General features: G+C 34.4%; 1 protein-coding gene across 2 annotated transcripts in view; it reads right to left on the minus strand.

The window, feature by feature from the left end:
- twin overlaps positions 1-15,873 on the minus strand; it is a 137,288-nt gene that overhangs the window by 60,065 nt on the left and 61,350 nt on the right. Inside the window, exon 1 of one of the 2 annotated variants that reach the window (XM_064436142.1) lies at positions 11,722-11,741. The exons of the other annotated variant lie outside the window; for it this stretch is intronic. The gene's annotated coding sequence lies outside the window, so the exon portion shown is untranslated. Of the gene's footprint in view, positions 1-11,721; positions 11,742-15,873 lie in introns of those variants that run through there. 2 annotated transcript variants of the gene reach the window in all.

The following is a 15,873-nucleotide window of genomic DNA, read 5'->3' on the forward strand; positions in this document are numbered from 1 at the left end:
TGCACAACGGCGCGTGTGCCTAAGTCTAGGGTCCTTTAAATTAAATGTTAGTAATTCAGTTGGAAAATGCGTATATGAAACGCTTTGAACCATACATTTGGCGTGGGATGGTGTAAACGGGACGTATAAATCTAGTAAACAACTATACATTTATTATTTATCCTTAAAGACTTACACTCTACAAGATGTCAATGAATAAATATTGAAATGAAATAATATAAGCAAAAAATGAGTATTGAATTTAGCAGGAAAACAATAACAGCATGGACAATTGAATAGCAAACCAATGAGCACTGGATGAGATACAGATAGATAGTCGTCTCGAATAAAATTACGCTGGACAGGAAAAGTGGAAAGTTTAATTAACTGCCAAGATCTTCTTTGAGACCCTGAGCCATCACAGTAACTTTTACACCTATTTTATCGTATCCTTTACCTTCGCCTTGTCATAAAAACATTTATATTTAGTAGGAAATGTATATTATGTAAATATTCATGATAATTTTACAACTTGCAGTGTCACTAGTGTTACAAGTTATCAAGGAAATGGTAATTATTAATATCAAAATGTTACACTGCCATTTTATTCGTGGCGTTGAAAAATTTGCTAAGTTTGCCATAAATTACGGTTTCACTAAAGATTATGGCAATTGTTGAATAAAATGTTTTAATAAAAAACAATTGATCTTTGGAAATCCAGAAGAATGTCTTCTTGTGAAGTGTCTTCCAGAAGAATGTCTTAAGCGAAGAAAATAATTAAGAATTATTTAACTTAGAATTCTTGTACAGATGTAGCACCAGAATTCTTAATGAACACATAATAGTAATTATTGGAAACGTTAGTAACTGTAAGCAGCAGAATATCAGAAAACTCTCATAGAAATAAATCAGGAAACAAAACAAAAATATTGACGCTTGTTTGATAAGAATCGATCAAACATAGTGTAAATTTTGTTTTTTGCATTTATTTTCTTTGTTGATATTCCACTAAAGGTCTGACAGAAAATGGAGCTAGTTTGACTGGTTTCATGGTTAAATGTCCGGGAATGTGTATTACATGTAAATATGTTTATAACGTGTTCTATATATATTTACAGGTTTTATTTTCTATATCTGTCGAAAATTACAGTAGAGCACTTAAAGCGGGACAGGTGTCTCAATGGCTTATTAGCCATTTCATCGTTCAATAATTATGGGATATTTCCCATAAGTATTGAAAATATTATAATTATAGTGAGAGTGAGTAAAATGGCTTTTGCTTGGTGGTCCCTATCACACTAAGACATATTGTGATAAATAAAGCGATATAATAAATATAAAGTTTGTTAAAATAAGACAAATTTTGGTTGTAACGACCTCGGTGGCGCAGTGGTTAAAGTTCTTGCCACTGCAATGAGAGATCCCGGGTTCGATCCCCGGATCCTCGTCTCGAACTTACTTTGGGGCTAGCTCAATCTGTGTGATTTGTCTAATATATTTATTTATTTATAATTTAAGAGCCGATTTTAATTTGTTTTCAGTACGTGATAATTACTACTACTACGTAATTATAAATATGGAAACTGCCCACAATATTACCAAAACCTCTGAAATCAAGGGCATGTTGAACAAAGCGGGCCTGTCGAGAAATGAGGCCACGCGAAGGGCCTTTTCGAGTACGAAAGTGAATTACGCTATTCAAGGCTGACCGGTCTCCTCAACCGACTGACCTTTCGGCTGACATCCTTGTTCCCAACTCAGATACATATTAAAATACCCAATCCGAGAACACACAAAGGATCTTTGCTTCAGATATAGATATTGATATCAATACTTGCGTTCGGTTTAAATTAACACGCTTCATTGGATATAAAAACTAGTTTGGTCTGATTCGGCCCCGTGATAATACGATATTAATATTGAAACAAATTAGCATTCAGAATTAATTTGAAATGAACGTTTAAAGTTAAATTTTCTACGTAATGTTATTACGGGGACTAAATATGTTTAATGATATATTGAAATAAATAATGACTAGACTGTGATGATTGAATGTGTTTTGATAAATATTCAAGAGGTTTTAGTACGCTGATTGATAAAAATACTCTTTGAAAGATTAAACGATTGCATGAATCTTATGAGGATACCACAATGACCACTAAAGTAGATAGTATTAAATTTGATTGTTAGCTCGAAAAACGAAACTGGCCAGACACGTGAAATGTGAGCGCGGTTCGGCTATTATTCATAGATCTTTTATCAGCACGCTACTTATCTAGATGATTAATAAAATGAGCCTCTGGAATTAAATCTCTACTAGGAAAAAACAAGAAATGTAATAACGATTGCCACAAAGAAGCCGCACCTTCTCATATATAAACAAAAGTTACAAAAAAGCAAGTAGAAGTTGTAATAAAAAAAGAAGAAAAAAACGAGGCAATCATGATAAGTCGACATCATTTTTATATTCTTAATGGGAGTAATTTAAAATGTTGAACATGGATACAGACCAAAACATAACGTGCCAAACTACATGCATAATATATGTCAAGGTGAGAATTTAATATCCATATTTTGGTTCGACGTAATGACGCGTACCGTGTGAAAATGCGCCATAATTTGCAATAGTATTTGTCCGACTCTATTTCAACTCAAAGGTCGAACCTCTATACCACGTATGAGTAGATATATACTTACATTGTTTGTTAGATCTACGAAGATTTACTGACTCAACCCAAATTTATTCTATTTCTGGAACTAGGAGTTGGATGGAAATAGAGTTAATTTTACGAAGGAACTAGTAATGAATTTTATTTATTCTGAAATTGTAGTCTGAGGTTTCATTTACCGTTTTATATTATAGCATTGCTTTGAATAATATTAACCACGACATTTAATATGTGATTCAACAAAGTGAAAACTATCGGTAACTTTTCTAGTATCCTATCTTTACCTCATAACAGAATTCCAGTTTCCAGTTCTAGATGGACGACACTTTTACTTAAGTCCCAAGATGATTAATGAGGAGTAATTTTTGTGATCCTGATCTCATTGACCCCAAGCACTAGAATCAACTACTGCATTAGCGCTATGTCAACTTATTGACCTAACGCATGCGAAAGATTCCAAATGATCGAGCTATTTGGATTAAATTACATTGGTAGTAGAAAACAAGAGGATATCCTAGCGTAAATAACGAAAAAGGTCGCAGCCCGTGCGTCTCGACGTCTCGGCAAGACGTAGATCCCAAGACTGTTTTTGGAAGGTTTCCAACCATGATAATGTACGTATCATATAAACATTATATTCTCGATTGCGGCATGATATTCTAGATTTAATCTGTGGCTGTAAGGTCAGAATTAAATGCTGTGGATTATACCACTCATTTTGCAATTATGTGACACAATCGCAATTTTGAAAAAACAAAGAAATTGAGACCATTACTTTGTTGTTCTAAAATATTACATAAGGAATTGTTTAAAACAATATAAACTTGATGATTATTGAACACAGTAAAACATAGTAAAACTAATGATGACAACATAAATAACCAAGGAACTATACTAACGAAAACAGAAAATAATAACTAACAACAAATATGTACAGGTGTTCATATTGAATATGACGCCAAGGCCAGGGCCGAAAGATACAAACATGATTGGTGTTGACTTAGTATCGGTAGTTAACCCAACACTGATACAATTACATTTTGAATGTAGTAAAAACACAGACTGGTGAGAATCAACTTCATGAATTATGTTTACTTGCATTCATTCACAAGAAAAGATTATTCTGATCGTTTCAGAAATTTTATAAATATTACCAGTGGAAGCAATTTGTTATTGTACAATAAAAAAAATTCATAACACTGATCGAGAATTCTTGACTCAAAAAGTCGGAAAACAAAAACCATTTGAACTAATTACTATGTTTGCATAATGTGAGATTATTTATCTTTTTTCGAGCAAATGTATTTGTTTTTACTTTTAATTTCTTCATAAGTTTTAGTTTTATTTCTCTCATCATACAGGCACATAAAGACTTTCTTCACTTTCGGAATGCAAAAAATAAATATAAATGCAATAATTACCATAAATTCATAAACATGTTATTCTGTTAATATCGGATTCCTCAGATTTGAACCAGTTCGGGGCCCAGTCGACGGCGTGTAACGGTCTGTCCGAAATATGTCTTTTTGAAATTACTGATAAATAATTTATTTGCGATCATGAATCACGGTAAAATAGTAATAGGCATACCAATAAAATTTAATTCAGCTTACTTATCAACATTTCCAATTACTGTTTGATACGTGTAGTTCTTCATAGTCGAATTCCTCACGACTGAGGGTCGTGGTCATTACATGGAATGAAACACACGTAACAACTTTCTTGGCATTATTAATGAAGTGGTTTGCCATTGCCTTCTCCATTTCACACACAAGTTAATAATCAACAAGTGTGCAGGTTTCCTCACGATGTTTTTTTTATACGTGTAGTAATCTATACGAAATTATGCATAATATTCTTGAGGACTTTTTAGTTACATACATTTAAAGTTTGTGTCCGTATCATATTAGTGGAAATAAGATACGCTGCTCTCGATTAGATTACACGTAGTCGGTAGAAAATAGAGTTTTTAAAATGAAAACAACACGTACAGACTACCCTAAGGTCTGCCGACTTGAAATCATAATAAATTACTGGCACCTAAAGTAAACCATGCATAGGTCAATCCCACCAAGATCTTCGAGTGTGGCTAATAATATAATCAATTACCGAGCGACACATGCGGTAATGTGGGTCAATTATATTCGTACATTGTACAGCCAACAGCAGAAAAACCTACTCAAATGAATTGCAAAATTGCCACTGTTGCCGTAGTGTAGATCGAAACAAGCATTAACCGACCGTACAGACCTTACACGAATGAAACTATAGTTCTTGTTCAATCAAGGGCCGACCCAAATTCAGAATCAAATACCTTTGAACTAATCTCTGAAATTCCATTAGAGTAAAATTTAATACGATCAAAGGAGTACAGTACTTAATATCTTAGATAATTAAATGATAATTTTGATATGAGATGAAATTATGTAAAGTTTTCACGCTTTGATCAAAAGTGAAGTGTAGGTAATTATTTTATTAGGTGTATTATTTTACACATGACGTACTTTAATCGTCATTAAAGACCATTGTTTTTTAGGGTTGTTGCGTCCATCAACCCTAAAAAACAAAGGTAACTTTAGGCTCAATGTAACATAAATGTGATGTGGTGTACAACCTCATTATCCTCATACAACTCGAAAATAAAAATGTTAAAGCACGTACATACAAGCCAACATTTCGAGGAACAGAGTAGGTACACCATGTAAAATTTGTTAGTATACCATATCTTGATTATACATTTGTCCTGTACGAGGAAACGAGCGCGTGTTTTTCCTCCTGTCTAGAAAAACGGTTCGATAATAGTACATACATTATTAAATGCTGTGCAAGGGTTAACTGGGGTAGGGTAAGGGTAAGTGTATTTTGTTTAAACTGCCGTGTATGTATGTTGTCTGCTGGACCTTAACCGTGCAAACAGTGTTACGCTTGCCAAGCTAGGTATAGGAAGGAGGCTATGTGGAATGTAGATAGGTACAACAATCCACATAGTGTTTGCTGAGGGTGGATCAAACTACGGCTGTATAGGGTGTAGCTGGTAAGTATATCATCATAAATATTTCATGAGTACAGATAAGTTTTTGTTCGAAATAAACATGAATTAAAAATTATATGACTAGTTTTCTTTCTTATAGGTCGATCGAGAAATTATTTTCTTACTATTTAACACTGGTGGCAATTTTATTCTTCCCTAGGAATACCGCTGTCTACTAATAGTAAACACACACCAGTGAACTAGTGAACTTAATAGTCTACCTACTGTGCAGAATTCCACAATATGTTTTCCTTAGAAATCTATATGGAAAAATAAAAATATATAAGGTTCTGTGGTATCTAGGGAAGTTAACATTACTGCAAATTATTCTTAGAAAGTTTGGACTTTCATGATAAAGTGATTCACGGGGTCTGTTCAGTAATTGTAAATAACAATGTTACAGTAATGGTCGCCACGTTTTTTCTCGTGGATCTAGAATTGAAAGAAAACAACAGCAAAATAAATAGCTGTGTATTTTGGCAAATTGTCTTGCACAAGTGCGTACTCACAATAAGGATTTTTTCCCAAGCCATTCTATATATACAATGAACGATAAGTCTCGTCATATTCTAGAGACTATTTTATAAAGACCATCTGAGGTCAACGGCTGGAAGAAATAGCCGTTGTCACATGCTGTGACAGCTTTACAGGTTTTAATGTGGACGAAGGAAAAATATTACTAAATCTACATGCGTTACATACAATTTCATAACGTATTAGAATTATTTGTAATTCAAATACGGTTATCACGTGTTTCTATTTATATGGGAATACTGATTTGTTATTTAAATCGGTTTCGCTGACGTTTCGTATTCTACTTCGGGAACCGTCTTTAGGCCGTCAAACGGAAAAGTCTGTATAAATAGTAACATGTCTCTTAAGTTTAAATCAAATTACTGTTATCACATTTTGGAAAAATAGAAATATATGTAGAACTGAGGCTTCAAAGAAAGAATTAAGTATAAGCCAAGATGTGTGTGGTGCCATCGCATCTTTTAAATCTTGCGTGCACTCGCTTAGTGAACCACATTTTACAGTGACATTTTAATTACAGGAGGAGCGACCTATTTGAAATGCAGTAAATTTTTCTACATGAACTTATTTGATACATTGGAATATAAATTAAACACGACAGCACATAAACACATCGCTTTCGTGTACGACAAAAAAAAATGTAATTGAAATCGCTAGCAGGTAAGTAATTGTAATTATTTGCAACGATTTGCATGTGCGTATGAAGGCTTAAGTTTATGGGACGTTAAGAATCTATGGGTTGAAATATTTCAGTCAAAAGTCGCTATTACGGCCGCATATGGATGCTTGGTAGGTAAATTGATGTGGGGTTGACTGTACATAAAATTAATTTACTTATACGTGATTTAAAATTACTGGCTCAATATTTTATTTATAGTATATTTATGGATACAGTTGCCTACGCCTATAAATAAATGATCATAATCGACTTAATTATCGCCAAATATGAGGCTGTTATGCTAACAATATAACTCAATACTTAAGACGCAATAATCATCATCCGTCATCATCATCAATCTACGAATTACCACAGGTCAAATTAACAATTGAACATAAAAATAATATCATATATAATATTAAAATAAGGCCGCTACTGTCGTCTAGATAGACCGCGACGGCTGGTAAGTTTAAATATTATAGGTAGTACATGCGCAAGGACATCGCATGTCCATCATTGCTTCGACCATACGAGGTTTGTAATTCGACCAAATTACACACGATAAACACATTAACAACAGCTATACTGCCATCGTAACTATTACAAACCTATTACTAATAATATGTGACGAATTACATGAAACAAACTTATTTGTAATGTTTGTTAGCAATATTTTCTGATGATTTATTCACTTTATTAATCTGTTTGCAGAATGCAATCTGATTACCAAAATATAAATTAAATTAATAAATGTTAATACATATAAATGTTAATATATATAAATGTCAAAGCACGTTTTTATCGGTCGCCTGCTAAGATAATTATAATAAGACAATAACATTATAATTTGTATTCTATGTCACAGTGACTATTAATTAGATGTTAATAAGTTTGTCCTTGATTTTTAGTAGGAACATCCTCCTCTTTCAGTCCTATTCCTCATAGCCGAGGATCATGGTCATTAAGTGGAATAAAACACACATAATATACATCATTATGTGTACACATAATATTATCATTATGTTATATATCAATATACACATTATTATCCTCCTACTGAACTAACTCACTAACCAAGGCATTACTTAGTTAGTTTAGTAAGATGATAGTGACAGTGAAAGTCACTGTTAGGTACAGCATCTAAAAACGTGCAATGAATGCAACAAATGTTGCACTTGATATAATATATAAAGCTAAGATAATCTTAAAAAAGGTAATTTATGTGTAATACACAAGATTTCGATGTAAGACGGAACTTGATACTAATTGCAATATCTTTATAAGTTATAAGATTGCCTAGTCATGAAACAAGAACTGCTGCAGATATTTGTTGAGAATCAGAAAGATTACAATAACATATTAAATCGTCCACTTCAGGTCAGAGTACTTATTTGTAATTTATAAATAGCAGATTCATTGTTGAGGTTTGTTAGTAATGTACTAGCCAAGAGTGTGTCGTATACCAATAATCCAATCACAATGGCTACGTCAGACTGACCGCATCAATATTTTGAATTGAATCATTGAACATTACAAAGACAGCTACAAATGAATAATGTAAATGCAACATTCAATTCGATATAATCAATGGCAACCATAAATAAATAGCTCCAATAAACAAAATTGTTTTATGTGTGCGTCATACAGAGTTAACAAATATTTGTACAGTGCTTTATTAAATGGGAAAATAATAATGTACTAATGTAATGTTTCCTGTGTTATTTATGTGTACATAAATAAATGAATTATATGGAATATACTCAATGTAATAATAGCTTGGAAGTTAGAAACATATACCTATAATAAAAAATAACATTATGTTCTAGGAATTGTAACAAAGAGACAAGTATTTGCTTTGATGAAGTAACTAGAACACATCCTTTGGTGAATACAGATGAATTGTGCCCAGCAGGCTACGTTGCAAGAATGTGGAAGATCATAAATATGGTGGAATTTGTACTAAAAAACTAGTTGACGACTACAATGAATGCTCGCACGAACCCTAGGTTATTTGCCGCTATACTTTTTGCCCTAGTATGAGTATGCTATTAACCTCTATTCGACGGCCATAATCTAATCGATTAAGCGAAAACAGGCTTGGGGAATTAAATAAATTCTTCTACAAATCTTGATTAATCTGGTAACGAAAAGTTCTACCTATCGAGTCCTCGTTGGGGGTATGTTAAAAATTTTAACGGATTGTTTTGCGACAACACTCGGCCATTAGTAAACAATGGGTAAACAATGCGAGGCTCTTCATATTATGTAAATGCAACCGGTACCACCCGAGAAGGACGGCGCGGCGAAGACAATGTTCGAACGTGGCACGGTTTCGGTCAAATGGAATCAATGTACTAACCCAAGCTGCTAACTAACCAAGTCGCGAGGATCATAAACACACGCTCGTTTGTGTACTGCGTATATATCGTAAAGTTGCCACATTTGGACACCGAGGCTGCTCTAGCCTTTGGAGATAGCTTGCTGAATCTTGATGATCAACACCTTATAAGTGATGTTTAGACATTACGTTAGATCTTGGGAATTTTACACTGTTAACGATATACGGTTGAAAACTTACACACATATCAATAATATAGTGCAAAAAAAAGTCGCATCTTGTTCATTGCATAGTCGCTATATAAAGAACTAGCAACATGGTAAGCTTAATGGGATAATTATATTTTCAGACAAGTGACTGACAACCAAATGTTCAAATAAATGGTTACTCATCAAAATAATGAATACATGTATTGATTTCGTTCACTTGTAGGTAACACATAACACACGCTAACACACAGGTACCACACCATGTTATAATAAAGATAACAAAGAAAAAAAATAAGATTACAATAGACTTTGATAGAAAATTGGATAGAGGTGACGGGCAGCAGCAATACAATGAAATATTAGAAAGCATATGAAAATAGGTTAAAGAATAAATGGATAAAAGTGTACTACATCGAATCCAAATAAACCAACAGAATAAGTTCTGTCTACTAAACATTGGCTACGATACAAACATGGAACCGTGAAGAATACCCAAGACGCTATAAAGAAAAAGTGAACAATTTAAGACCCAATTCCACAAAAGAGCACAAGCGTATAAATCGAACCGCACATGTAAATGTACTGCCCTCACTTATCAATAAGTCCTGTTCACTATTGGCTCCAATTGACACTGAGACAGGGCAGTTTACGACGCACTCGGATACTGAACAATCGACAATTATAGACGCTCCCATGCGTCGTTCGCTTTTTGTGGCTTGTGACATTATAAAGTACTCTATACTGACTTGATATAAACTTATGGCCGTGTTATTTTTGAACGATTTTTAATATATTTTGGACCATTACGCCTATATATCAGTATGTGTTTGAATTTTCTGAATCTCGCGAAAAGCATTTTGCAATATGGTTAGGACATTATAAGTTTGAGGCACCAGATTGTAATGTAATAATGTTTTTCAGCAGGCATGTCCAGCGGTTTAATTTTTAAACTTTTATAGGATCTTCACAGCTTTTATAATTGACGATCTCGATGGCGCAGTGGTAAAGTGCTTGCCTCTGAACCGAGAGGTCCCGGGTTCGATTCTCGGTCGGGTCATGATGGAAAATGATCTTTTTCTGATCTTGGATGTTTATCTATAATGTATTTGTATAGTATCGTTAGAGTTAGTATCCCATAACACAAGTCTCGAACTTACTTTGGGGCTAGCGAAATCTGTGTGATTTGTCCTAATAAAATTATATTTATTTATTTATTTATAATTTATCTCTAACAATATTTACCAAAATGTCTATGTAATAATATCGATAGCAACTTTATTCTTGTGTAAAGAAATGGCCATATCAACAACCGACAACGCAACGTCATGTTTGGACGCCCTTGGCTCCAAGTTATAGTCTGGTTGGCGCCCGACATGTGGCCGCTACACCAGGGTCAAGGTGGATTTATTATTTTAACTTACAATAAACATAATAAGCTTAGCGCCTTTAACAAATATAAAGGCATTGAATATGAGTCGACGTAAACAAATAGTCTAAGTTTAAACAAATAGTCACGTATGTATAGCCGACAGGCATAAAGATCCATGCTAGGTAACTTATGCGGCACTTAATGTATTTAACGCGGTAATAGGGGTGAATTTGCAATAAATTTAGGGAGGTCGATGCAATTGACTGCACAGTACATGAATTACAAAATAAAATTATTTTGCTAACCAGCTTCTTAACAAATTACAAAATATGTGAAAATCGCTGTCGGAGGATAATGTAGTAGCTATTCAAATAACGATAACAGATTTCATACAGAACTAAGACAAATCCAAAGATCCTTCAGATGTCGGTAGTATTAGATTACTTATCATTCATCTATATACGGTCAATATGTTAAAGGATAATATTGTTTGCCAACACCAATTAAAAACATTAAAACTCCCCATTGTAAGTATATAAAAAAATATATGTAATAATAATACATTGTAAGGTATTCGTGCAGCTTGCTCGCCGAACTTATATCGATAACGAGGTCGCAAGTAATATATGCTACAAGGCTAATGTTCGACATACATATCTTATTGAAATAAAGCTTCTGAATTTAGTATCATTAGCAAATACTGCATGCTGCAATATATTTCAATTATTTCAGCAGACCTTAATTTTGAGTAACGTTGTTTTTACACCCTCAAATTTCAATGAGAGCCTAATAATTACAGTAAATTAATCATTTCATGAAACATTAAAAGGTAATACAAAATAACGTCTCCCATATAAATAACACTTTTTGAAATAAATCTTGGTAACGCTTACCTTATGATCTCCAATCAAACATTCTTAGTGCTTATACTAACCCGAATAAACGATCCTTCTAAAGCGGTCAAGCCACGAGTCCACGACCAACCGCAGGGAGATACGTACCTGAAAAAAAAGAGAACCAGTTTAATTATCGATTCCAGGTACCGACCCGGGACGCAATTAGAACTCTGCGATTATAAAGCCAATTACAGGGCCAGAAAAATAATGGTCTTCAACAATAAAATTTCATTTATCTATTATGAATGAGGCAAGTATTCATAAAAGGCCTCCTGGTATGCAATTTTGCTAATTTTTAATAACACTAGACACTTTGTCTCGATATGAAACATAACGTAATTAGAGGTGGGTATAATTGAATACTGCTAAATATATAACTAAGAGATAAAGGTTTCCTTATGGAGTTAAAGTTTCTAGAGCAAACATATCATTTTTTTTTTACATTTTTTAATTGCAATGCGAAATTTGAAACTGTGCTTATATTGTGACGCACATTGAGCCGCACCTACGAAATCTTATACTTATTATATCAGTGCAAATGATAGATCCTTCGATTAAGCAATCGAGCAGTGGAAACTCGAAATCGTAATATTCATTGCGAAATCTAAGTTGGAATAGTCTTCGGTGTTGCGGCACATAGCTTCGTGAGAGGTTAGATTGGTTCGAACGTGCTACTCCGCAGATTCAATTACATTTAATAGTTCTGAGATGACAAAACTCCAGTATTAAATCAAACTTGTTTCAAACATCGAGGTTTTTCATTATTAGATTGGCTTCGCCTGAGGATTTTAGCGATATATTTGCAATAAAACGAATTGTAGATAATTGCAGATGATGATATTAAAGTATCGTGTCAGCTTACAAAACAAGCATTAGCAGTGTCGTGATAAAGTCACGGGTAAAACTCATTTAACGTTCTGCGATATATAAACTCCGCAATCAAGATTGCAATGAACTATATAGTTATCTTAATTGAATGAGTAACAGAAAACATCGATAAAGGGTTTTGTGCTGTAATTTTAATGCTCTAATTAAAGTTCTTAAGGTCGCACGACCGGTAGTAGACGATTTAATATATCACAAAAGTAAGCAAACTGCTTAATAAGTTAGTTGTTATTTTATTGTAAGAGCTTTTATATATCTATAAGAATCGTGTCCACAATAAATCGATACAGAAATCGACAGGTGTACTGGGACGACACTACCGGTCTGCGTCTGATAAGCGAATGTGTGCCGGACGTTCACCTGCGCCCACTGACACAGTCTCTGTCCCTTTCACCCATGACGCTGTCCACGCCGTTTAGAGCAGGACAGGTATTCACGTCATTCGGACAAAAGCTGGTGCATGCCATGGGATAATTCAAACAATATGTGATATTTTCGATTTAAGCAGAAAACTCACAGTCGTAATTACCTTTTGTGATATTCCACGCAACATAAATATTGGTTGGAATACCCAATATATTTTTTATTATGTCATGTATAGATATTTTTTGCAAAAGATTACTATGGCACCCGTACATGTTTTTTCAAGGTACCAAAATATATATACCATTTATGTATATACAGTATATAAACGTATGCTTGATTCATCACATTTTAAAACCACACATCTCAAATACATAATAACAACCACAACCGCAATTGCAACAAATTGCCGAAAACCGAAAAGTTGAGCGGCATGAGCAAGAAAAACAAATGACAAGTTTTCACTTTTACGCTTCATAGTCCCGAATTTGTTTTTGTAGTTCACGGAGTTCTCGTTTCGTCTTAAGTCCGCAAGTCAACTATTTTGTGCAAACAATGGTCACCGTTACCAGCTGTTTGTCTAATATAGTAATCGCAAATAATTTTGAAGCTTGTTGGCGCCAACCAAGTGTTACAATGTACTACTAAAAAATCTTAGTGTAATCCATCATGTCCTAACAAGGTAACACTTTCAAAATAACACGAGGAAAGCAATAGCAAGCAATATTCATCTGAAATTACATATCAAAACAAAGCAAGAATGAATAGTCATGTAACTATTAGCATTGCTTACATTGATTAATTGTGGGCTCTCGTAAAGATTAAGCAAATGCTTGCATTGCAAGTAATGAATTATTGTGACATACTGTGAGACACTACAATTCACTAATCAGGAAACAAGCAAGAAGATAATTGAGCGAGCGAGGTCTACAAATCGACTTGGAGCAATATTTTTTTTGTATGAATGTATGTATGTATTAGGGGTAAAATGTATGTATGTAGGATCTGTTAATAGAATTTTTAAGTTCGTGGGTCAACATTCAACAAAATCTGTTAAGTCGTATTTAAAATTTCACATTTTTATAGAAAAAAAAATATTGTGTTCGCGATGTCTAAAGTCGCGGCGAAATACTAGTAAATATAAGTTGGTTCGATTTCATCGTGCAACAATAGTCGAAACGATACAGTAGGTTTTCGAAATGTTCAAGTTACTTAGAAGCCACCTTTTGCGCAACAGCCGCCTTAGGCTCCGAGCTTGCGATTCCCACGCGGATTTTGTACAAGCAGGTGCTGAACTAATGCTATTATGTCTGACCTGACAAATGTTATCTAAGCAGGCAATGTTCAGCTCGTCAATTCTACTAGTTAAATAATACATCTGATCATCTACTGAGATTGAAGAGTTTATTTTAAACTGGGTATCTAATCAGACGCGTGAGAGGGCTATTATTAGTAGTGGACTTCTGGCTGTTATGATAAACTGATCATCTTTTTGAGCAAAAACAGCAAAGCGTTATGGACCTCACGCTAAGTGTTGTGTGACAATTCAAAACTCTCATTCCAAATTGTTGTAACTGTTAAGAAGCTAAATACAATTTACATCTGCAAGCCGAAGATGATTCATATCGGGATTCATTAGGACGAAGCTGCTAGAGCGTAAGAAGCAATAAATATGCGCCTCCGCTCACAAACAAAACACCTAAGAGGTCACCTGCTGCGCCAACAGATGTATTTACGATCATGGAGTATGTTGTGCCACGCCTTTGCCCTTTGCGATTTACATTACATCTAAATAGAACCAAGAGATTGCAATAAGGCCTAGCCAGGTACTACGTCTATATAAGTTGATATAAGACCAGTAAAAAGAAACATTAATACTATTGGACACACACAAAATATTAAACTCGAAAAATTAAACACGAACGATTAAATAAGATATGACAAAACATTTATAAATTGAACTGAGACTTATTTTGGACGCAGCCCGAATACCATAGCGTAAAAGATTAATCAAGTGAGCACGTTATGTAAATGGATTGTGCAGGTAGTATTGCCGGTGCATGTCACTGGGCTGGTCTAATTATGTACGGTGGTATAGTTAAGGGCCGGCATGCGGCGACTGCGGGAATGGCGCAAATTGTACCCATGGATCGCCGCTCGGTAAGGTGCGCCGATCGGCAGCCTTCCATTCTCTGGCGAGACTCACCAATGCCGATGGGGCTATTAAATATACAATCGCAGTTCACTGCAAAGCTAATATTACACTTAAGCGAAATGATGTGTTTATGTGCGCAATAAAGATTTATAGAGATGTAACAACAGCGGCTCGATAAGGATATGTAATAAACAATGAACAAGTGAAAATTTTGAGGTAGATTTAAAAATACGTGAATATTCCTAAGTCAGAATAAATCTTTTGAACCAGTTGATCGTTTGGTCAATAAAATTCTATATTTATAAGTGATGAGATAATTGCCGTAAATCAGTGATGGATCTGCAGCATTCTCTTTAGATCTAAAATTGAAGATAGCACTAAAATGCGCTCGGCAGTTTCCAAAAGCAACAGCACGTGACGTACATGATATACATAGTAGTAAAGCATGACACTGTAAACCTTGTAGCATATCTACGCTGAGAAATCCTTAATTCACCGAAGTAAATACGGGGAAGGAAGAATTCGCACACGCGGATGTAAGTCTTTATAGGTGAACTACAGAATCGATCATATTATGATGACATTACCAAGGGACGAGCAATATCTGTAATTTACTGGATAGATTGAGAATTGAGCGATCCATTCAATTCTTGTTCAATTTCGAACATTTCGGTCGTCAACAGGTACAACTCGCTAACGACGCACAAGTGCTTGGATTGGAGAATACAACGACCTTGACAGCAGAACCCGCGACAGCGGTCGCACGTCTATCAAATTCTATTAGTTC

The sequence above is a fragment of the Plodia interpunctella genome, chromosome 9, assembly GCF_027563975.2.
Source record: "Plodia interpunctella isolate USDA-ARS_2022_Savannah chromosome 9, ilPloInte3.2, whole genome shotgun sequence".
Taxonomy (NCBI): Eukaryota; Metazoa; Arthropoda; class Insecta; order Lepidoptera; family Pyralidae; genus Plodia; species Plodia interpunctella.